Raw genomic sequence first — 25,026 nt, 5'->3', positions numbered from 1 at the left:
GGAAAGAATGAGAATGGAGAGAATCATCTTAGGAATAACACTAATGGATAAGAAAAGGAAGGAATGGATCAGGTCACAGACAAAAGTCTTGGATGCAATAGAAATTATAAAAGCATCCAGATAGACAGGACATCTGGCTTCAGGAATGGACAATAGATGGACCAGAAAAGTAACGGAATGGATACCAACAGGAAAGAGAAGACAAGGACCCCCAGAAACAAGATGGGCAGATGAAGTGGAAAAACTGGCTGGAAAGAGATGGATGATTCCAATTTTCACAAAAGACTGTGAAAATTGGAAGATAATGAAGAAGGACTTCATTCAGCAGTGGATGGAAAATGGCTGAAAAGGAAGAAGATAAAAACTCTAGGTTCACTTGAGACACACACATATCACACTAAATAGCTTTATTAATCAAAACAGTTGATATTTATGTTCAACAACAACAAAAAACATATATTTCATACAGTTATGGATAACTGTTTTCCTTTTTATTCTTTTTCTACTCTTTTTATAATCTGGATTAATATGATAAAATCCTCTCACTAACTTAAATGTCTCTATCATATCACCTCTCTTCCTCCTATCCACCAAACTGCAATCCACATTTCTTCAATCTCTCTCTCTCTCTCCATTCCAAAGCCCCCACATTGTCTTAGTCACCCTCTGGACCATCTCCAATGTCTCCACATCACATTGAAACCAGGTGACCAGATTTAAACACGATACTCCAAGAGCGGCTTGACCAGTGCCTTATACAGTGGCACAACCACTTCCTTATCCCTAAATGTTAGAGTACTTCTTATCATATCAGCATTACAATGTGCAGCCTTTTCAACACTAGCAATATGCCCTCTAGTCTACTGTCAACCATCACTCCCAATCTCTAATCTCATCTGATCCACTTCCTGTAGTATGGTACCATCGATTATAGTACATAGCCTTTTATTTCTGTACTCCAAAATCCAACACCTTGTGCTTATTGATATTAAAACTACAACCTCACTCTTTTGTCCAAGTAAAAGGTATTCAAATCTTCCTGAAGGGAATTAACATCAGCAGTGCTACTTATAATTCTTCCCAACTTTGCGTCATCAGCAAACAACTGAAGATCCCCAGTCAGTTCACATGATATATCGCTTACAAACAAGTTAAACATTAGGGGGCCCAAGAACAGAACTCTGGGGCATGCCACTAGTTACCCTCCTTTTTTGAGACAATGCTCCATCATGCACAATCTGCTGATATCATTCAGAGAGTCGATTTTTGATCTAATATACTATCTGTTCCCATCCTCTGCAACTTTTACACTAACTTAAAGTCTAAGAAAATGCAAGTAAATTACTAAAATTGGACCTACACTTTACAAATCCATGCTGGCCATCATAAAGAATGCTATGTCCATCAACCCAATTCTGTATTCTATTCCTTACCAATCTCTCTAACACCTTGATCAACCGCAGTATGCAGACTGGTCTATAGTTGGAGACTTCTGTCTTAGAATAATGCTTGTGGAGTGGTGCTGTTTTACCTTATTTCTACTCCCTACCCACTGCATGACTTTCATTAAACAACCAGGTCAAGGGTGGTAAAAATTCCTTAAGAATACGGGCTGATAGTGATATGCCGTCCATTCCACAGCCTTATTCACATCTAACCCAACCAACATCTGATACAACTGAACCTCTGTTTCTTTCACTTCTAATTCTCCTAATACTTGTGTCACTTCTATATATTGCACGGCATCATTTACACCAGTATGACATGCTGATAAAGTGCTCGTTCAGTAATTCCACTATATCCTTTGCAGCTGTTAGTCTGCTGCCATTACTATCTACCAATGTTAATCTGTCATAATTATTCTTTTTCTTGCTTGCCATGTAGTGGAAAAATTCCCTTGAGTTAATCTTGACCCGACCAGCCAATCTCCTCTCATACTGCACCTTTTCTTTCTGTACCATGCTCGTCACCTTTCTGGCCTGCACTTTATACTCTTCATGGATACGATCACCACCAACTGTCTTATATCTCCTCCTCCATACCATTTTCTTTTCCAGCACAGCTTGCTTGATTTCAGTGTTCATCCATTTCACTCTGTTTACTCGCTTAACCTTTGGTATACAGTCATACATTGCTTTTGTCAGATATTGACTTGTGAATTTTCATGCATTGTCAACATCTTTTCCACTCAGCTCATCTACCCAATGTACTGATGCTAACTGACTACAGAGCTTCCTATAATCACCTGCTTTATACTTCCACATGTATCCATTTTTGGGAGTAACCTTTTCTTGTTTCATCACTTCCCAAACAAATACCTCATGATCACTCTCACCAACTGGTGGCAGTGCCAACACTTCATTAACAACTACATCTTGTGAAGTTATCACAAATCCAAAACATTAAAGCCTCTAGTTGTTTCAATTGCATGCTGCTTAATTATTATTATTACATAACACTTCCTGGGAGTCCAAAGACTCATCGAGGGAGGGCACCTACTCTACAACTCTCGTCTCCACCACTCCATTAGCCGCAACTACCTTCATCATCTACACCAACGCCATCTACTGCCGACCACCACCACTATTTTCCCAGACAATCACAAACATTCTTGTCTTAAGATACTTATTTCTCAGAAACTCCACAGACTCGCTCTCCTTGTTCCCATATGACTTTTCCTCCTTCCACTCTATATTCCTGTAATTAAAGTCTCCCATCAGGATCACCTTCTTTTATGCCCAATTAATTTGCCTAAAAATTGCACAATCAGTATTTTCATTCCCTGGCCTATAACAGCATCCTATCAGATATACTATCCTGTTTATTTCAACTTCACACCACACAGATTCAAAATCTGTGCATGCAGTATCAACTTCCACAAATGCAGCAAACTCAGCTCTCTTGTTTCGAATACTCCGTACTGTGTATAAACATAACAATCCCTGTGTGTTTGGCCATTCTACCAGCACCAACATTCGCTATTCTAGCTGCTACACCACACCTTTTTCTTCAGTCTGACTACCGTTTCCCTGATCCTGACTGATTTCAATTATTACCTGTCTCATCCTTATCTTTATGCATTCCATCATCTTGTGCTGCTTCAATCATATTCATCTTCCTCTTGCCATACAATCTGTTGATTTGTGCTATCCCGCTTCACAGGTAGACTGATCATTTGCTACATTAACTTCTTGACTCTGTGCCTTCTCAGAAAACAATAGACTTTCTAAATGTCCAACACCAAAATCATTCAAATGTAATCCATCAGCTTTATACCATTCCAACTTCCCTTCAAATTCACTCCACAAATTTACAAATTGAACCCCCTTTACCTCACACAACTCAGCTATCTCACTCACTATTCATTATCTCTGCTCTCCTTCTCAATTCTTCTTATTCCTCCCCCCCCTTACCCTGCGGCATCGAGGATTTTTCTACATTTAACCACTACCATATTGAGGATAAGGTTGTTAGCCTTATGCCTCCCAGTCCTATGTCTGTAGATGTGTGTGTTCACGGGCTGGTGTTTGCCTGTTCTGGGGAGGACGAAAAACCTGAGTTTCCGGGTGGAGAAAAACCCATACCTTCCTATATGACTGGCTAACCCACCTTTGGTTGAAAGAGTCCAAATAAAGGTTCCTCACATCACGTCCCAGGTCTTTCCAACCAGAGGACTTCGTCTATACTGACTGAGCTACAGAGGCTCTTCCTTCTCAATTCACTGTTGTCATATGTGGGCAACATGCCTATGACTTTCCTTCTTCTTCTTTGAGTGCCATCTCCTATCGGAGGTCAGCGACCACCTTGGCAAATTTTGAGCGATTCTCAGCTATTCTGAGCAGTCTCTCAGAGTTCATACCAGTCCACTGTCTGATATCTGCCAGCCAAGATTTTCTTCATCTTCCTTGTCCTCTTCTTCCATTTATCTTCCCTTTTATAATCAATTGAAGTATCTTATATTTTTCATTACGAAGTAGGTGACCAAGATATGCAGTTTCCTTCTTTTTATGGTATCTAAAAGTTCACGTGATTTCCCCATTTGTTTCAATACTTCCTGATTGGACGTTTTTGCTGTCCATGGGATTTTTAACATTCGTCTGTATAACCACATCTCAAAGGCTTCAAGTCTTTTTATTGATGTTGTCTTCAAGGTCCAAGTTTCTGCACTGTACAGCAGTACAGACCATACATAGCATTTAACCATGCGTACTCTAAGCTCTAAGTTTAAACTGCGGTTACACAGTGTTGATTTCATCAAGAGAAAATTTTTTCTTGCCATTTCAATTCTAACTTTTATTTCCATTTCTGGATTGCAATCTTCATTTAACCAGCATCTGAGATATTTAAACTTTGCCACTCTTTCTGTTTGTTTCCTATTTAAAGAAAGTGCTAAATTAAGAATTGGTTTCTTACTTATGACCATGAATTTAGTTTTGGTGATATTTATTTTTAATCCCATTTTTTCATTCTCTGCATTTATTAGCTCCAAAAGATTTTGAAGATCTGAATATTGTCAGCCAGAAGAGCTGTATCATCGGCATATCGGATGTTACTGATGATTTCACCATTTACACTAATCCCTTCCTTTCTTCCTTCCAAGACTTTTTGAAATATGGCTTCTGAGTAAATGTTAAAAAGAAGAGATGACAGCACACATCCTTGCCTTACTCCTTGTTTGATGTTAATGGAGTCTGTAATAATGTCATCAACTTGAACAGATGCCTTTTGGTTCCAATATAAGTTTTCAATGATCCCGATGTCTTTACCATCTAATCCAATTCTTTTTAATAGTACAATCATTTTAGCATGTTGGACTTTGTCAAATGCTTTCTCGAAGTTGATGAAGCAAATGAATATTACCTTGTTTTGGTCAATACATTTTTGAAATAAGATCTGAGAACAGAAAAGAGCCTCTCTTGTTCCCAAGCCGTTTCTAAAGCCGAATTGGGTATCACTGATGGTGTCTTCACATTTTCTGTATATTCTTTTTTGAATTATTTTCAGAAACATATTGAGAACGTGACTCATTAGGCTGATCATTCTATAGTCATTACAAGTTTTCGCATTTACTTTTTTAGGTAGCATGATGAAGGTCGACTGTAACCAGTCTTGAGGGATTATACCTGTATTGTAGATCTTATTAAATAGCTTTACTAATATGTTAATGTTGTCACCTTATAATAACTTTACTATTTCTGCCGGTATTCTATCTGGTCCTAGGGCTTTACCATTTTTAGCTGAGTTCAATGCACATTCTACTTCTGATTTTAGAATGCATTGACCTTCCATATGTTCATAAGTATTTTCTGGGTTCTGTCTGTCATCAGTAAAGAGTTCTTCTATATATTTCACCCATTCTTGTATTTTGTCATCCTTTTTGGATATAATTTCTCCCTTTTTGTTTCGAAGGATACAGAATTGTTTTTTCTTATATATATATACCTGAGGTCTCTTTCATCTTTTTGTGTAGATTAAAATTGTCATGTTTTTCCTGTAGAATTTCTATTTCTTTACATTTTTCATTCATCCAGATTTCTTTTGCTTTTTTGATCTTGTGTTTAATAATTTTCTGAACCTCTGTATATTTTGTTGGATTATGATTTTTATATGATCTGCTTTGATCCATGAGAGAATTTCATCAGTCATCCAATCTTTCTATTTTACTGCTCTATTAGGACATTAGGTATTGGTACATTTCTCTATGAAGACAGATTTCAATTTGTCCCACGATTCATCAACCCTCATGATGTCATCATTCTTGATAAGTGCTAGCGCTTGATTCAGATCTTGACTCAATTTGCTTCTTATCTCTGTGTTTTTTAATTTTCTCAAATCAAACCTTTTTTGTTGATGTTTCTTAAGCATAGCTTTCAGTCTAAGTTGTAACTCTGCCACCAGTAGGTTATGATCAGAAGCAATATCTGCACTAGGATAGGTTTTTGTACTCTTTATAGAACTTCGAAATCATTGATTAATTAGTAAGTAATCAATTTGGTTTCTGACTACATTCCCATTATTATCCTGTGGTGATCGCCAAGTATACAATCTTCGAGGTGGTAGCTTAAACCATGTGTTTGTGATTATTAGCTCCTCTTCCTGGCAGAATTGAAAAAGACGGTCACCTCTCTCATTTCTTGTGCCCAGTCCATGTTCGCCAACTACATCTCCACTTCTACCTTTCCCAACTTTAGCATTGAAATCACCCATGACTATGTTAATATCATGCTTTTTTGTATTTTTCATTAGTTCTTTTAATTGATCATAAAATTCTTCAATCTCAGTATCACTCTTGTCAACAGTAGGGGCATAGACTTGTATAAGATTAACATCTAGTGGTTGTCCTTTCAGTTTTAATAACATCATCCTATCTGAGTAAGGGATAAAGCTCAACAGTGACTTATTGATCTCTTTGTTTATTATTATTCCAACTTCGTTTTGATGGTTGTTTTCACAACTTCCAGAGTGATACATTGTCATGTCATTGACTTGAGTTTTGCCTGATCCTGGCCACCTAACTTCACTCATTCCTAAAATTCCAATTTCAAGTCTTTTCATTTCTTGGATAGCATTTCTTAGCTTACCTGCTTCATACAAGGTTCTGACATTCCAGGTTCCTAGTTTTACTGAGCGCACCATGTTGAGCCCGGGGATTCTTCACACCCCTGTCCCATTTAAGGGACGCCGGTAACTCGGGGCCATTTGTGTAGATTTGCTCGCCATGGTGGTTAGTCTGGAGAGAGAATAGAGCAGTAGTTTCTCCATTTGCTTTCTGCTCTGCAGTATTACAGACGTACACAATAAACTGTATTGCCATCTGCAATTTTCTAATCACAAGCTTTACCGTCATCATGAGACTTCAACCTTGTGTCAGTACTGACAAAGCTGCTTCCCTTTGCCAGAGGATTGAATCCTTTATTTTTCCTTGTAACCCTAGGTAGGGGCCCTAACTGGGTACTGACAGCCGGAGCCAGCTGAGCCCGGGTTGTTTATAGAGGTCTGCTCCTCTGAAGATTCTTCCGCACATTTCACTGTTGGGATACAAATCCTCTTCCACTGATTTGTCCGTTTTTCTTCACAGAGGTCCGTTAGCATCCTTGTAGGGAGTGTACCCTACGGAAGGTCCCAGGGAGCACGACGTGGATGTGGACTTGCCTCACTCCCCATGACTTTCCTAACAACGCTATTCTTTATCAGTTGCAACAACTTCCTCAAGTTTCTATCAAAATTTTTTTCTCCTGAACTAAGTCATTTGTGCCTATGACTACTACTAATTTTGATGACTAGTATTTCCTTTTCTGCATCGCATCAGTTATTTGCTTTGTTTGTTCCACCAAGAAAGAATGTTTTGTGCACTTTATTAGTAATTACACCTCTAATGATCGAGTTCCCCCCCCCCATACACTGATGATATACGACTATCGTTTGACTCTTTCTTCATACTATTGACTTCCTCCTTCTCATTATCATCAGCCAATCTCTCCTTTAGATGTTTAATATCCTCTTCCAGATGTATCATTTCACTTTTCATTTTCACTAACTCCTGCCTAAGCTCTTCGACTGCATTCCCGACGTTCGCTCCCATTTCTAATCGCTCTAATCTATGAAGACACTTTTCACATGCATTAATGCATTCCTTTTCTCGTTTACCCAAACAATCCACAAATCGTTCACATTTTTCAGTGCATACATAAGTAGTTTTCACAATACATCCACTGCGAAAAATCCAAGGCTGAGCCAGACTTTTGTACAGAAGCCTTCCGTGCCACTGACATATGTTTCTTTATGGATGCCATCTTCAGAAGCTGAAGCAGTATAAACAAACAAGTGGCAAAACACGATATAAACAACAAAAAATTTCACCACCACCACCACCACCGAAGGACACTTGTATCCAAACTGAAAAAATGCAGCACAATTTGTGATAAAAAGTCACACTATACACTAATTAAAAACACTTTTTTTTTAACACAGCTCAAATCTACTGCTACGTTCACTTGCAACACTAGCTACACCCCCCTAATATTTAATAGGCCTTCAGCATTTTCTTTAGATGAATGTTTGTGCTATGTAGTTTGGTATTATTCCCAAGAATTCCATTGCTAGTGTCATTAATTCCATGTTGAGCCAGTTCCAGTTTTATCAAAACCAGTTTTTGAGGCTTAATAAGTTGTATATGGTTTTGATGTTCCAAAATTTTTTTTAAATGATCTGTCTATATGACCAACATAAGATAAGTTATAAGAACTGGAACTAGCAAAAAATTAAATTAGAAGCTTTGTCTTCAGGATATGATAGTAGTTGGCTGATTTGAGTGGTTGGTTTGAAGATTTCAGCAAGTTGGAATTTCCTAAGCATCTTTGCTATACATTTTGATGCCTTTAATATAAGAAATATAAATTCTATGGGTATCATTCTTCATTTAGAGATCCATTTAAAAAACAAATTTGTTAGATTAGTTTCTATTCCTTGTATAAGAGATTCTTCAGAGGAGCATATTTTATTGGCTTTAGATACCAAAGATTTAGTAATTCTTTATATTTGAGAAGGATGATGTGCTTGCAGATCGACGTGTAGTTGCCTGTAAACATAGGTTTATGGTAGACAGGAATAGGTAATTAATCATGAGTTTCATGTGTAATGAAAATATCCAGTAATTATATTGTTGTATAATGTTATGGCAATTATATATAATATACCCAATATATAATATATTATAAATACCCAGGATTATTCCATATTATTCCAGACAATTAATTTTTTTCAAATTTAATCCTAAAGTGTACTGTATATTATCAGTACTATGCAGAATCGTAACTCTCACTTTTTCCAAATAACAGGTATGTTATCTATATAGTGTAGCAAAAGAGACAATTTTGGATTAAAATTAAGAAATTTTATTAAAATTTATTATTATTTAATGATTCCCATAGTGTTTATCTTTGAAGAGCAATACTAGTGTTTATCCTAGCAATTAAACACTAGTATTTCTCTTCAAACTTCACACTAAAGAGGTTTAATGAGACATAAAATATCTGTCAAATGACCATGGAGGTCACTCAGTTGTTTTTTAATGCAACAATAGCTCTATCTTTAATTGTGATAACGAGTTGTGTCACTGTAGAAGAATGATATTACAAAATACACCCTTTTATGACTATCTGCCATAATAACTTTGTTTCCTTTTATGGCCTGCATATCACCTGTCAAGGATTTGATCTATGATTGTAGAAAATTTAAAAACTTCATCACCAAATGTGTATAATATCTTTAGATGCTGACTTGCTCCCTAAAAGGAAATTGTTTTCCATATATCCTTCACAAAAGAGATGACATATATCCATTACCATCATCAAGTAAGTCATGCTATGCTTGCTGAATATAGGAGAAAATTATGTATGGAACGTGGAATATATATTAATTGATGAGATTTGTGTTATTAACATGTACTTACAGTAGAAATCATAAATGTATAATTTTTTATTTTGTAAATATAATTTTTCAGTAGTAATTTTGACATTTAGCATTCTATATTCAAAGTTTGTGATGTTCTGTGGTAAAGGGGGTGGAAAATATGAGAATGCCTGGTGGTAATGGACAAGAAACTGAAAACACAATACAAGAATTGTGAGTAGGGCTCGACAAATTATCCGAAATCCTACTTTTTAGGGGGAAAAAATGTTCTTGCACAAGACCCCCCACTCTCATTTTTAATAATAGTCCTAATAAGTCAACAGGAGTTTCAAGTGATTAAGATGCTGTATCATTGTTTGGAGAATATTTCCATTGTGTGAAAGCCATTCCAAGAAGAAGTCATAAATAATAAGAATGGGAAAAACAGTAAAAACAACACTTTTTTTTTTTTTGAAAATATAATTTGTTACATTGATTTTTATTACTAGAATGGCCCCTTATATTACACATATCCTTATGTGTTTTCTTAAAGTTATGAAAAATTGTTTAGAAAGTTATTGTATTAAATAAAAAATATTTTACTTTGTCCAGTCTCCAGTTACTTACGCTTGCAAAATCTAATCTGTGTGGATAGCACATAACGGATTATGACAGTGATGAGAACACATCACATCAGTATTTTAGTATGTATATTATCAAGTAAAGTACTTCATATTATAAAATAATTGATGTGTATATCTTTCCAAATCCTTTTTGCTAATTATTCTTTGCTGATTTAAAATTTGGTATTTTATAGGTTTGAAGAACCCACTTTTTTATTGGGTATCGAGGATAACTTGTACATTAAATTTTTTAAAAGCAACTTTAAGAAATAGCTTTTATAGTGCTCTTTACGGAACAACTGCTTGAAATATTGCTGAAAGAATACTGCAGTAAGACATTTGCAAACGTTTATTAGTAGTACTAGCAACAAAGTACTAAAGCAGTTTTTGGTAAGTTTGATCTTCATAGCCCATATTTAACTTTCCAACTGAATAGTGATATATTGCATTTTTTTTTTTAATACCAAAATGAAAAACCATGTTCTTTATTAATGAATGAAATAGTATTAACAGTGTATAATTGATATATTAGCTCATAGTTGTAACTTCACTTTCTTCACTTGTAACTTTCACTACCTTCTCACACAAAAAGTTACCACAGAGAATGAGCAGTAATGCAGAGAACTATATCTGATGAAAGGAAATACAGCAGAGAAAATAGAGATCTAATTACATGACAGGCATTGTATATATATTAGAGCAACAGATTGCCACTAAATGACACACACACACACACACACACACACACACACACACACACAACAGTGTGTGTGTCATTTAACGATTGTGTATTACCACTATTATTTGTAATGTGATATTTTATCATGGCTGATTTTAGGGTTTATTCTTAAGAATTCATTCCCAATTATCAGAAATATTAGAAATTTCTAATCAGAAACTCAAAATTTTTTTTTAATAATTGAAAAAAAATCTCAGTTTTTTTATTTAAACAGTTTTGTTCAGTTATTAAAAAAATCTCATCTGATCTCATCCAAGTTCATCTTAATCCCAATCCTTCATGTATGTCTATTCAAATCCATGTGAAATTGTGGTTAGTAAACTAATTATTAATAATTATTTTTGAATAAAAACTGACTTAACTTACTTTATTGTAGTTATTCCTATCAGTGAGTAAAATATATGAGGAATGTTGGCAGTATTTTAAAAAGATGACAACGATCAGATTTTTCAATTGTGTTCCAAAGCACTGCATAATAAAGCATCATCAACAAGTGGACTTCATCATCATTTGGAACATATTCATGCCATGTAAAGAAAGATAAGCAGTGATGAGGATACACAAATGATGTCCACTTAAAAAAAAAAAGTACAATATTTCAATTTGTCGAACAGCACATGCTAGAAGTAGATGAATTAGTTTCTAATCTTGCAGCAGTAGATGGAATTTCTATTAATACTATCATAAAGAGGGATTTTATTCAAGAAAATGTCTTTTAATGATGCTGCAGTTACCAAAAAAATTCATCCTCTCTCTCTCTCTCTTATGGCATCAATATATATTTATGAAAAAAGATGACAAGTGTACACTAAAAAATTTTTTTAGTTTAAAAATGGTCAGAGCTGTATAAGGAGAAGATTTCTAGCTATCCTTTTAAGGAATGTGGAGAATTGACTGGAGCTTCTGACCTAATGCCCAATCCTCACCTTCTCGTGGTGCACCCTCTTAGGTCACCTGGATGCTGAATGAATAAAGATGGACTGGCAGTTTGGGATTTAGCTGACCAAATAGTCTTGATTTATCCCAAATAACCAGAATCTTTTACTTGCTTGTGCCACACACACAAGCAAACAGTAGATTCCAGTTTGGGATATATTGGGATTAGAACATTATCGCAAAGTGGCTGTCCCAGTGATGCAAACTTTCATGTTAATAGTTAAAAAGATATAAAAAGACAAATGAACATTTCACTGAGCAATAGATCATTTATTCAAATTTTTTAAATTATAATAGCAGAATATGTACATATTTATAAATTTCCCTTGTTGACAATGACCTGTTGTCCTTAACAATAATCAACTTAATTCTGTTAAAACATGCAACACATTAGAAAATATTTGATATTTAAACATTTTAATTCATATAACGTAATTTATAACAGATATGCACATAGTGCACCTTATTGGAACAAATGTAATTTCACATACTTACAGCAAGAAAAATTTATTCTATGTACTCTGCTGTGTTCTTTTGATTGACTTTGAGTGTATAAAATCAGCACAGACATATAGTGCAGAACAGTGTACTGCCTCTGTGCATGAAATATCATTGTAAACCGATCAGTGCATTTTCTGGCATCCTATGTAGTGACTTATTCAGATGCATCATCTTCATCACTATCTTCACCTTCTAGTTCCTCCTCTTGATAGACATTGATAGAATGCTTTCAATGTTTCATCCTCACAATCTTTGTTTTCATTGTAACATTCAACATTATTGTCCATACCCTCAAATTCTTCATAGTTCCTAACTTTTTTGCACTTCTGAAATGGTTGTTTCAGGCATCTCTAAATCTGAATGTTTTAAACCACAGTGATGACAAAAAGAGCTCTGAAATTGTCTTAATGCATACTTCTCACAACTATTGGCCACTGTAATGCCTGGAGAAGGTTAGCTTTTGATCTCACTCCCTTCTCTGTGAAACATAATATCAGTATATTTTTTTGGGGTGCTTAAGAGTCAAAGTTGTATAACAGAGGAATCCTCCACATAGCCTTTAAAGGAAAATGCAAAGAACCGACTAGGGCTTCTCACCTAATGTCCAATCCTCACCTTCTCGTGATGCACCTTGTTAGGTATCTACCTGGATACTGAATGAATGAGGACAGGCTGGCAGTTTGGGATTTAGCCAACAAATTGTATTCTTATTGGCTTAAACCACAATATTAAATCATGGAACAGCATGACAGAATTTCATGCCAGCTGGGGTGTCGGTCAGTTAAACAAGGCCCGTGTTGTTTTTGCCAGGGAATCGTGGCAAACAGTGAAAAGTCAGCTACTGGAACAAATCATAAAACACACCCCAACTCAATATTTGGATAAGTACCAGATCGACATAATAGGGGTGACTGAAACAAAAAAGACAAAAACTGGTGAGATCTTTCTGAACAATAAATACAAAATGTTATATTCAGACAATGACAATCAAGGAAAAGGAGTAGTCATTGTATTCAACACTAAATACGAGTCTAATATTCATGAATGATAGGCAATTTCAAGTAGAGTGAGGTGGCCAAATATCGGAATGGGGAGCTGGACAATGAGACTTATTTGTGCCTATGGTCCCACAGAAGGTTCTGCTAAGGTAGAAGTCAAGGAATTTTTTGAGGCTTTAGAGAAAGCAACTGACTCAATGAAAAATGAAAAGTTGGTCTTTGTTGGGGAGCTAAGCAGAGTAGGAAATAATAATAATAATCGTATGATGATAGACAGCCGTAAGTCCCCTTTACGGGGAGGTACAGCACCATCTCAGTCCCCCCAAATTTTATCCGGGCTCCGGAACCGGCATAGCTGACGAATCAGACCTATGGCTGGGTCAGTATTCATGACTGTAATCCATGTGTGTTCACTGGACCGGTTTGCCTGCTTGTGGGATGAAACCCCCCAGATAAACTGGTGGGAAAAACCCTGCTGTCCATGCCCAAGACTGGCTAACTTGGCTATGGCTGAGGAAGATCCTTAAGCTCCTTGCGTCGTTGACGGGATTCAAACCTAGGACACTCCTTCCCCAGGCATATGGTTGCGAAGCGCATAGCCACTAGGCTAACCGTGCTGACAGAGTATGAAATGATTGTCAGACATGCAAAAATATTTTGGGAAAATTTGGAGAAAAGAGCAAAGCTAATAATAATGGCAAATACTTGTTGGATTTCTGCTCAGGACATGGACTAGTTATCACTAACACCATGTTCCTACATAAAAATGTGCACAAATACATATGGAGAGAAGACGTAAGGAATAAGAAAAGTCTCAATGACTATGTTATTGTTGATAGTGATGTTTTCTTCATGGTGCAGGACACCAGAGTGTACAGAGGATTTGAAATTGGAAGTGATCATTATTTAGCCTTGAGCAGGATGAAATTGAATTTCATATTGAAAAAAAGAACATGTAAGAAAGTTTTAAAGCGAATAAAAGTTGAGCAGCTCTCAGATGTGAACTGTACATCTAAAATATCTGGACTAAAATATACAAACATTATTTAAGAAAGAATGAAAGAGTTTGAGAACAGGAATCAAACCTTGGAGATTCAGTCGCAAGCTCTGAAGAAAACATTGATTGATTCAATCAGAGAGGTATGTGGTGAAGTTATCTGCAAGGATAGAAAAATCAGACACAGAAAGTTAAAGAGGCAGTGAAGGAAAAGAAGAAAGCATATCAGTTCCTATCAACTGAGTCAGCTTGTGCTCTTGGAGAATACAGAGACAAATGTAAGAAAGCTAAACACTGTAAAACTAGCTGAACAAAAAGTCATGGGAAGGCTTTGGTAAGAACATAGGAAATAAATATCAAGAAGATGACAAGATATTCTGGAGGTTGTTGAAGAAGCTCAGAAATGGCGGAAAGAGTGCTGTAAAAGGAATTAGAGATTATAAAGGTGACCTGATTACTGGAGGAAAAGATATCCTTGAAGTATGGAGTAATTACTTCAAAAAAATTGCTAAATGAAACTAGCAGTGATGACAGTACAGTGATAAAAAAACACTCAACAGGCATGTAATCAGGAATACATATCCATACTTGAAGTGGAAAAAAGCCATCAAAGGCCAGAAATGTGAAAAGGCAGCAGGGGTAGATGATTTTCGACCAGAAATGTTCAAGCATGAAGGTATAAAAGTCTTACAGTGACTGCACTGCATAGTTCAGAGGGACAAATTCCAGATGATTGGAGTAGAGCTCTCATAGTAACCATATATAAAAAGGGAAATAAAACTGAATGTGAGAATTACAGAGGTATTTCTCTACTAAGTGTTCCTGGTAAGATTTATTCTAATATACTCGAGAAATGGTTGAGAAGGATTGTGGCAGAGAAGCTTGGTGAAGAACAAGCTGGATTCAGGCCATATAGAGGCTGTAAGGATCAGATCTTCACTTTATGACAAATAGTTGAGAAAACATGGGAATATAACAAAGATCTGTATTTAAGTTTTGTAGATCTTGAAAAAGCATATGACAAGGTGCCAAGAGAGAGAGAAGCTATTCAAAATGCTACAGTTATATGGTGACAATGGGACATTATATCAAGCAATACTTAGTCTTTATTTGAGTTGTAAGTCAGCAGTTGGAATTGAAAGAAGTACAGGAAGATGGTTTAATGTTAAATCTGGTGTCAGACAAGGGTGTACATTATCCCCTCTGTTATTTATTATCTATATGGATCACATTATGAAGGAAAGTGGTATTAAACCTTATATCAAAATTGGAGATGTTAATGCCAGCTGTTTGCTTTATGTGGATAATGTTATACTTCTAAATAAATCCGCTAGAAGTCTGCAGATTCCCTGATTAAACGAATCAGCTGATTTTCATATAATTTCTATAATAGAAATTATATGAAAATCAGCAATAACAATACAAAGACAGCGAAAATATGCAGAAACATTGAAATTATCAACTGTATTTTGAATGGAGAACCTGTAGAATAAGTAAAACATTTTAGGTACTTAGGCACAATTTTTAGTGAAGATGGTAAATTAAATATAGAAATAGACAACAGAATCAACAAAGCTGGTATGGTAGGAAGTCAGCTGAATAAATTTATATGGAATAAGGGAGAAATTAGTCAAAATACTAAATTAGCTGTATACAAGACAGTTTTCAAACCAATTTTAACTTATGGATCTGAGAGCTTGGTTAGAAGTAAAACACTTGACCAAAGACTAGAGACTACAGATATGAGAATCCCGAGAAAGATTAGGGGGCATGAACAGATGATATCAATGGCAATATCATATTAAAAACGAGGATATCAGGAAAGAACTTGACATTGTTTGCATCAAGGAATATGTTATCAGAGCTAATCTCAGATACGGTCACGATATAGGTGGATTGATATGGTAAAAAAGTGCCTTAGAAGATAGAAATATAAGATTCGACAATGTTGGAACCTTGACAGTTAACAGATTGATTTGGAGGAAAATTGTAGATAGGAAGTTAGTAATGATGTAAATTTTTGTAGTACTATCATATCCTGTACACCCCTTGAGGTAAATGTGAGGAATTTGATGATGTATATTTTCTTCAATCACATCCGGAATGTAGTTCACCAACTTTGTGCAGACAAAATGTTCATATTTTTTATAATTCCCATATCCATTGCTTGTACCAAGGATTTAGTGTTGGCAGGCAGAAATTCCTGCTGGATGTCTGTTAAACACTCAAAACAGTAAGGATGTGCCACACAGTTGTCAAGAATCAGAAGAACTTTTCTTCATTTCCAGTTTAATTCCACATCCAACCTTATTAACCATTTCGTAAATTTTGAAAGTCATCCATACATTGTTATTAGCATATTACTTGATACGTAAACTATCCATCATAGTTTCTTAAAGCATTGAGATTTAGCACTTTTCCCAATACCCATCAGCTTCTATTTATCGGTTCTTGACATTTTTGAATGGCATAACACAATTATGTGATCTATTGCTTTCTTAGAGCCTGAGAATTTTACGCTATTATAACAAAGCCATCTGGCATGGCATGATAAAACAGGGCTGTTTCATCAGCATTGTAGATATCATCTGCACAAAATTTCTGAAGTAATCAGAATAATTTCTTGGATTCCCATTCTTCTGCACCTACAACACCATCACTGTCTTTTTCACAGTGTGCTTTCTTGAATTTAATAATATCATGCCTAAATCATGCATTTCCATCTAGACAACCAACCATCTGCTGCTTTAAAATTATCATGACCCAACTTCTTAGCTAACTCCTCTGACTTTTTTTAACATTGGACTACTGATGCACACTCCTTGTTCAGTTATGATGGACTACTACTGATTTTGGGCATCTACATTGTCATGATCCTTACCTTCATGCTTCTGTTTTTGGGATGTTCCCTATTTTCTATGTATGTCCATTCTTCTAGCAGTTTATCTTGTTGTATCAAGCATGCAATCTTAGATTTCTGTATTCTAGTTATCTTCTCCAGATGACAATGACTAGTATTGGGTGAATGGCATTTGATTTGGTCTAGCAAGGCAATTTTTTTTGGCTAGTGACAAATCTTTGTGACATTTTGGCAAGGCTTTAAAATTTTATAAAATTAAAAACAAAATTATCCCAAAATAGAGCAGTGAAAAATCTACAATTTTTTGATTAGTCATTGGCTCAGCTTGAAAGATGAGAAGTGCATAAAACTGATACTAGTCAGAAACTGTTCACCCATTAGAAGGTAATACGCTGCATGTTTCCAGATGTCATCGTTTGGCATCCTTCCAGACCTGAGTTGGTGAGAGGAGTGATGTCATTCATATGCATCATCTAAAACCAGGGAACAAAGTTGATGAGTCATTTACAGGCTATAGTTTGGCACAGTATGATATTTCACTGACTATTTACAAGCAATTATTTCACAGGGATAATCTTGAGTGCTGCAGTCTCTGTTCTAAATAAATGAAGAAACTGGCAAATTTTCTCAATTTGTTTTTGTTCTTTAAAATTTGTCCCAAATAAACAGCTTTTCCCACTAACTGACAGCCCAATTAACCAGATCTGCTGTATATACATATTTTTGTTTCTTTACAATCATTGAGTCTTATTTTTGAATGCTTAATACTGATTAAATTTTACTTTTTTTCTTATATACTAAACTGCGAAGTTCATTATTATAGTGTCTTATGGCTAGATTAAACACAGAAATTCTTATTTAAGAGATTGTGGGTATTAAATCATTAATGTAAAATTCTAGAAATTCTTGGGAACTGCAGTTTCTTGTCCCTGACCCCCAAAGATTAATAAATGTTGGAAATTTAGAAACCCTAGCGCTGAGTGCAATGTCATATTACACATTACTAATGTCACTTTTCAACAGATGGTCATCTAGTGGTAATGTTGTACCACTTATGAATGGGAAACTAATTTTTGAGTCCTGGTAATCTGTTAGATCACTCTATGAAGCTATCATTGTTCATTTAACTAAAGCATGCCTCTGTAACTTATTTAGTAATAATGTTACCAGTTGGCTAGGACACGAAGAATCTTTGACTTTTCAACTGAATATGAGTTAGCCAGTCTTGCACAGAGGTGAAAGGGTTTCTTATTCCACAAAACAAGCAGCCAGCCAGAAGATAGCATTCAGTAAACAGGCATAATATGCTTGCTTTATAGTTTTGGTTATGTAATTCCAAAGGAGCAACTTTCTCTCACTCTTATGTTGCAGATTTGCATCATTATTTATAAAATGAAATTAAATTGCTAAAGGAAATATCTCTTTCTCAACACCATGTAGAAGTCTGCTAACTTCCAGTTTTGTTGGCTCAGTGATAGTGTATCTCTTCCCCATTCAGCAAGTGTGGGTTTGAATTTCACCAGAGATGGATGTTTGTGAATGTATTTAGAGAGTAGGTGAAATTTCATTATTTGTGTGGTTACTACTTTTTTTATTAGAAGTCTGAACTGTTTTTTTTTTTAAAAAAGTCTGGAGCAGGATTTTTTGATCACCTAACCTTAATTCACTTGTGGTATTCATACTAATGTACTATAGATTTACAGCCTTTTATGAACCTTTCTCTCTCTCTCACACACACACATACACAAAAAAAAAAAAAAACTGGCTATTCTTAACCTTACCTGCCTCTTCAAAATCTTAACAGCCACTCCTAAAATGCAAATCATTTTGGTTTGATGTTTCTGTATTTGTCCCATGTGTAAAGTTCAATTTATTTATTTAGCATATGGAGAAAAATACAAGAAATTAATTAGCAAAACTGTATATGCACTAACAGTAAGTGCAAATTCCTGAGGCCTCCAGTGAAGGAGTGTGTGGAGCAGTCATCAGTGATATAATGCACAGTCTGCACAGCATCACACATGCAAAAGGGTGACTGAAATTCTCCACAGATGTAATAAGTGGGCATAGCACCATGTCCAGGCCTATTATGTATGATGTGGTATGACAAGTAATTTGAAAAGATATTTCACTAACTGTTTGGATTACACCTGGTCATTGACTTACGACCGTCCGCACTTGCAACCACCAAAAAAAAAAAAAATAATAATTAATGAATAAATGAATAATAAATCAGGCAGCTGCGTGTACGATAACTATGGGATACGATAGTTATCGTACGATAACTATCTCTCACATACACTCAGTCGCTTTCAAGCATCTGTTGTGTGTGGTGTGTTAATTAAAATCCTACTGAAATACTACCCATAAAATGTCTAGTAAAAGGAAAATGACTTCATCTAGAGATACGCCAGCTAAGAAGTTAAGGAAAACTGTTGATTTAGAGTGTAAAATTAAAGTTATCCAGAAGTATGAAGGCGGAAAGAAAGTGAATACGATAGCACGTGGCTTGAAGTTATCACATTCCACGATATCGACGATACTTAAGGACAAAGAAAGAATTTGGGGAAGCTGTGAAAGGTTCCGCACCTATGAAGTCTACAATTTTAACCAAACAACGACAGGGACCCATCCATGAAATGGAGAAATTGTTTATGTGGATGGAAGATTTAATACAGAAAAATTCACCCATGAGCCTTTGCACAGTGCAAGTGAAGGCTAGAAGTCTGTTTCAGAGTTTAAAATCATGCGCCGGAGATGATTATGCAGAAGATTTTCAGGCTAGTACTGGATGGTTTAAGCGATTTAAAAAAAAAAAAAAATTTGCTTTGCATAACGTACGTTTCACAGGAAGTGCAGATGAAGATGAAGCCCAAAAATTTGTTGATAGTTTTGACTCTTTAATCAAAGCAGAAGGTTATCTACCAGAATAAATATTTAACGTAGATGAAACCGGCTTGCAATGGAAATGCATGCCTAATCGTACGTACATACACCAAGAAGCAAAAAGGATGCCAGGATTCAAAGCTTATAAGTATCAGTTGACTTTGTTGCTTGGTGGGAATGCCGCGGGTTTTAAGCTGAATTTTCTTATTTATCGTTCAGAAAATCCTTGTGCATTTAAGCACATCAACAAGCACACACTGCCTGTTTACTACCGTTCAACCCCTAAGCTTGGATGACTCAAGCACTGTTCGAAGACTAGTTCATGAACTGCTTTATTCCCCAGGCTTGTGAATATTGTGCGGAGAGAGGTATTCCTTCCAAGATTTTATTGATTATGGACAATGCCCCTGGCCACCCTCCTCATTTGGACGATCTTCAACATGATGTTAGAGTGGTTTTTATGCCACCTAACACAACTACTCTCATTCAATCCATGGATCAGGGTGCTATTTCAGCATTCAAGGCTCACTACCTCAGAACGACATTTGCATAAGCCATCGAAGCGATAGATTCTGATGCTGATTTGATTTATCTTTGCGAGACTTTTGGAAGCAGTACAACATTCTTCAGTGTATCAAGAATATTTCGACCGCATCTACCAGAACAAATATTTATGAATTCTTTGAATGAACAAATATTTAACGTAGTGAATTCTACGTTAAATATTTGTATAACAAATGTGTAACAAAGAATTGTATGTCAGGAATTTGGAAAAAGTGTCTAAAATGTTATGCGAATACATTTGAAGGATTTGAAAAAGGAGAGGAACTGGAAGTGATTACAGAAAAAGTAGTTAAACTTGCAAAAAATCTTAAATTAGAATGTGAAATAGAAGACGTAGAGGAGTTGCTAGATTGTGAAATAAAAGAACTTTCGGACGAAGAGAGTTGATTGAATTGGAAGCACAGAGAGTGTCAGAAGAAAATGTGAGAGAGGAAGAAGAGAAAGAATAAGAGGAGCCAGAAAAGAAATTCACTGCAAAGAGTTTATCAGATTCTTTTTCACAACTGAATAAAGCTCTCGCCAGTTTCGAAGCAATGGACCCTAATGTTGAACGTATCATTCAAGGTGCTGTGTGTTGTTATCGTGAGATATATAAAGAAAAAAAGAAACAAACTATTCAAACAAAGCTCAGCATGTTCCTCATAAAGAGAACATCTCATTCTTCCTGACGATCCACAACCCAGCACAAGCAAAGATTAAAAATTGATTTTGTAAATTTCATTTGTATTAATTTTTACATTAATTTTAGATTGTATTTTTGTGTTTACAGTACAGTATGTACAGTATTATTTTTCACATTATGTACAATATACATAATTATAAATTTAAAAGATTATAAAAATAAATTATAAAGATGATAAAAAGATTAGAAAGGTTAAAGAATACTGTTAATAAATATATGGCCAACATATGACCAGATCGACTTACGACCTGTCAGCCAGAACGGACGTCGGTCGTAAGTTGATGACCAAGTGTATTTATATTTTGGATTATTAGAATAGATTATCAGATTATGATTTCAAAAAATTGCAAATTAAGAAATTAAAAAGTCTACTCAAAAAAGGTTCTTGTCATCCTGATATCACAAAAAAAAAAAAAAACAACCTTCAGTTGCCATTCCCCCTTCCCCATGACCCACAGTTGATACCACTGATTCTTCCTGCTATAAATTATCTAAGTAGTTAGTGAAATCTCTTTCCCCCCCCCCCCTTTACTGGTCACGCCACATCATAAATAAAAGATTCTTCCCATTTTAAAAGCTTCATTGAAAATATAATTGTTAATGATACTAATATCCTAGCAAGTTTTGACATCACCTCATTGTTCACTAACAATCTCTTAAATGACACCTTATTGCTTTTAAAAGAAAAGTTTCCCTTTGATATTATTGACCTCTTTCCTTTACTATCCATTCTGGTTATTTCTCTTAGAAGAACAAAATTCATTAACAGATAGTCTATGGGGATAGCCTATGGTTTTCAAGTAACAGTTGGCTTGCATCAAGGGTCAGCATTAAGTCTGTTTAATATTGTGATGGAGGTGGTGACGGAGGAGGTGAGAGAAGATGCGCCTTGGACAATGTTGTATGCAGATGACATCTTCCTGTGTGCAGATTCAAGAGAAGAAGCAGGAACTAAACTGGAAAGATGGAGAAAAGTACTGGAAGAGAGAGGTATGAGACTGAGCAGAAGTAAGACAGAGTATATGTGTTGCACAGTGGGCAGCGGCCAGGAGACAGATCTGGAGCTAGAAGGAAATGTTATCAGGAAGGTGAGGGACTTTAGATACTTAGGTTCAACAGTGGAAGAAGATGGAGGGGACTGAGAAGGAAGTGGGATGCAGGATACAAGCGGGTTGGAGGAACTGCAGAGAGATGGCTGGAGTACTATGCGATAAGAGGATGCCGATCAATCTGAAAGGCAAAATCTATAGGACAGTAGTGAGGCTAGCTATGACATATGCTACGGAAACTGTGGCCTTGAGGAAAAATAACATCAGCAGGATGGAAGTAGCAGAGATGAGAATGCTTAGGTGGATGTGCGGTGTGATCAGAAAGGATCGTCTGAGAAATAACTATGTGAGGGGAACAGTTACGAACTTAGGAGCAAAGATACAGGAGGCAAGGTTGAGATGGTTTGGTCATGTGATGAGGAGGGAGGACGAATATGTGGGAAGAAGGGGTCATACAGATGGATGTGGAAGGAAGGAGGAAGCGTGGGTGGCCAAAGAAGAGATGGAGGGAGCTGGTAGAAGAGGACTTGAGGATGAAGAACTTGGATGTGGTGACAGCCCAAGACAGGAGGATGTGGAGGAGACTCATCAATAGTGACCCCACTTAAGTGGGAGAAGCTGCAGCAGAAGAAGAAGTCTATGGGGATAAAAATGAGGATATTAGGAAAGAACTTGACATTGTCAGCATCCAGGAATGCATTAGCAGAGCTAATCTCAGGTGCTATGGTCACTTAAACAGAATGGGCGAGGAAAGATTAGCAAAACAAGTGTTCTCTGCCAAGTTAGCAGGAAAACGACCCAGAGGAAGACCAATATATAGGTGGATTGATACGGTACAAAGTGCCTTAGACGATAGAAATATAAGATCTGGTAATGTTGGAGTCTTGACAAATAACAGACTGATTTGAAGGAAAATTGTAGATAGGAAGTTAGTAATGATGTAAATTTTTCATGTAGTACTATCATATCCTGTACACCCCTTGAGGGTACATGTCAGGAATTTGATGATGATAGTCTATGGGGTCTATCCACCCCCCCACCTCCCCTGCCAATTTTTTATGGAAGATTTTGAAAAACAAGCTCTTGACTCAGCCCCTCTCAAACCTTCTATCTGGTTGAGATATATAGATGATGTCTTTTCTATTTGGTCTCATGGCTCAGACATATTAGCTACTTTTCTGTCACCTCAATAGCCTTCACCCTAGAATCCAATTTACAATGGAAAAGGGAGCTAATAGTCTGCACGGTTAGCTGAGTGGCTATGTGCTTCGCAACCATAAGCATGGGAAAGAGTGTCCTGGGTTCGATTCCTGCCACTGACATGAGGAGCTTAGGATCTTTCTTAGACATAGACAAGTTAGCCGGTCTTGGGCGTGGACTGCAGGGTTTTTCTACCCAGTTTATCTGGGGTTTTTCATCCCAGGCAAACCTTGAGAACTCAAGGTTAGACTGAAATATCTCCCCCCCCCCCCCAGTTGGGAACCCCTGCCATAGAGCTTATAACCTGTTCCAATGAGACCTCCCTTGCATCAGAATTAAATCATATACACCACACTTTTCTATCCAATGCCTATAGTTCTCACAATATCAAAAAAAAATAATCAATTCTTCCTCCAATCCACAAACCTTCTCTTCAGAAAGATTTTAGTAATGCTATCACCATCTCTCTATGTCTGAGGCACATCAGAAAAAAATATCCTGAATCTTAAAGAAATACAGTCTTTGCACGACTTTCAAGTCCCACTTAAAACTAGCTATGAAGGTATCTAACCTCATCTGCTCCACTAAAGACAAATTCCCTCCTTTCTCATTTCCAGTTGTATGTAGAGTTCCTTGTTCCTGCAAGTTGGCTTACTATGGACAGGAAGATCTGCTAATATCTGAATGGAAGAACATAAAAAATACATCTGCAGTCATGACTATAGTCAATTTGGTCTTGCAGACCATCATGCTCCATCTCAGTAACTTTAGAACAGAAAGACTGTTTTTTAGAATCTGCTGCTGCTCTTAAAATCAGCCTAAATTAAATAAATATGGTTGCATAAAACTTCCCAAAATATGGGAAACACTAATACTTTGAGATCCCAGTTTACATCCTGGGCTGCTGACAAGTGTCCATAGAGGGCACCCCACCTAGTTATGACTCTAGTCTTTTGTCCACATGCTTCAGTTAGTTTTGTGTGTGTTAACGAGTAATGTAATTTACTTCAGGATCAGTTTAAAAAAAATATAAAGTATGTCATTTATTGTTAATGTATTTTGTATGACAGCAGAAACGTTAACTACTCACCTTATAGGCACAAGTGGAATTCATTATTGTAACATAAACTTGGAAGCATATTTATCATTCATCTCAAGCAAAGTCATTTTATTATACAGAGACAAATGGCTACCAAATATTTTGAAATAAAATAATATATTATCATGGTATGCCACATATATAATGATAAAATAACATGTTTTTTGATACTAAATTGCATATAATCATTGTGCACCAATTTTTAATTAATAAGTCTTAGCTAATGACTAATAAATAACTTACAGTTGATTCTTACTGTAGAAAACCCCCATAACAGAATCATTGACTATAAAAATGTCTGAAAGTCATACGTTGTTGTTGTATGACTTTCAGCATTGTAAGAAAGTTACAATTTCTTACAATGCTGTAAGGAATTTATTGTAACAAACTTTTCTGCAGTCCATACAAGTTTGTTATAGCAGCAGTTGACTGTATTAAATAACATTTAGCATTTATTGATCCACTCAGACATACTTTGGTAATTTGATTTTTTGAAATTTAG

At 36.0% G+C, this 25,026-nt stretch overlaps 1 protein-coding gene across 1 annotated transcript in view; it reads left to right on the top strand.

Moving 5' to 3' along the window:
- Positions 1-25,026, top strand: part of Spt6 (transcription elongation factor Spt6) — a 651,062-nt gene that overhangs the window by 12,693 nt on the left and 613,343 nt on the right. The window contains exon 2 of the mRNA XM_090401053.1: positions 10,208-10,403. The gene's annotated coding sequence lies outside the window, so the exon portion shown is untranslated. The remainder of the gene's footprint in view (positions 1-10,207; positions 10,404-25,026) is intronic.

The sequence above is a fragment of the Typopeltis vanoorti genome, chromosome 11 (assembly GCF_054136105.1).
Source record: "Typopeltis vanoorti isolate ZY-2024b chromosome 11, IOZ_Tvanoo_1.0, whole genome shotgun sequence".
Taxonomy (NCBI): Eukaryota; Metazoa; Arthropoda; class Arachnida; order Uropygi; family Thelyphonidae; genus Typopeltis; species Typopeltis vanoorti.
The sequence above is the reverse complement of the archived record's forward strand: the minus strand, read 5'-3'. Positions and strand labels throughout refer to the sequence as shown.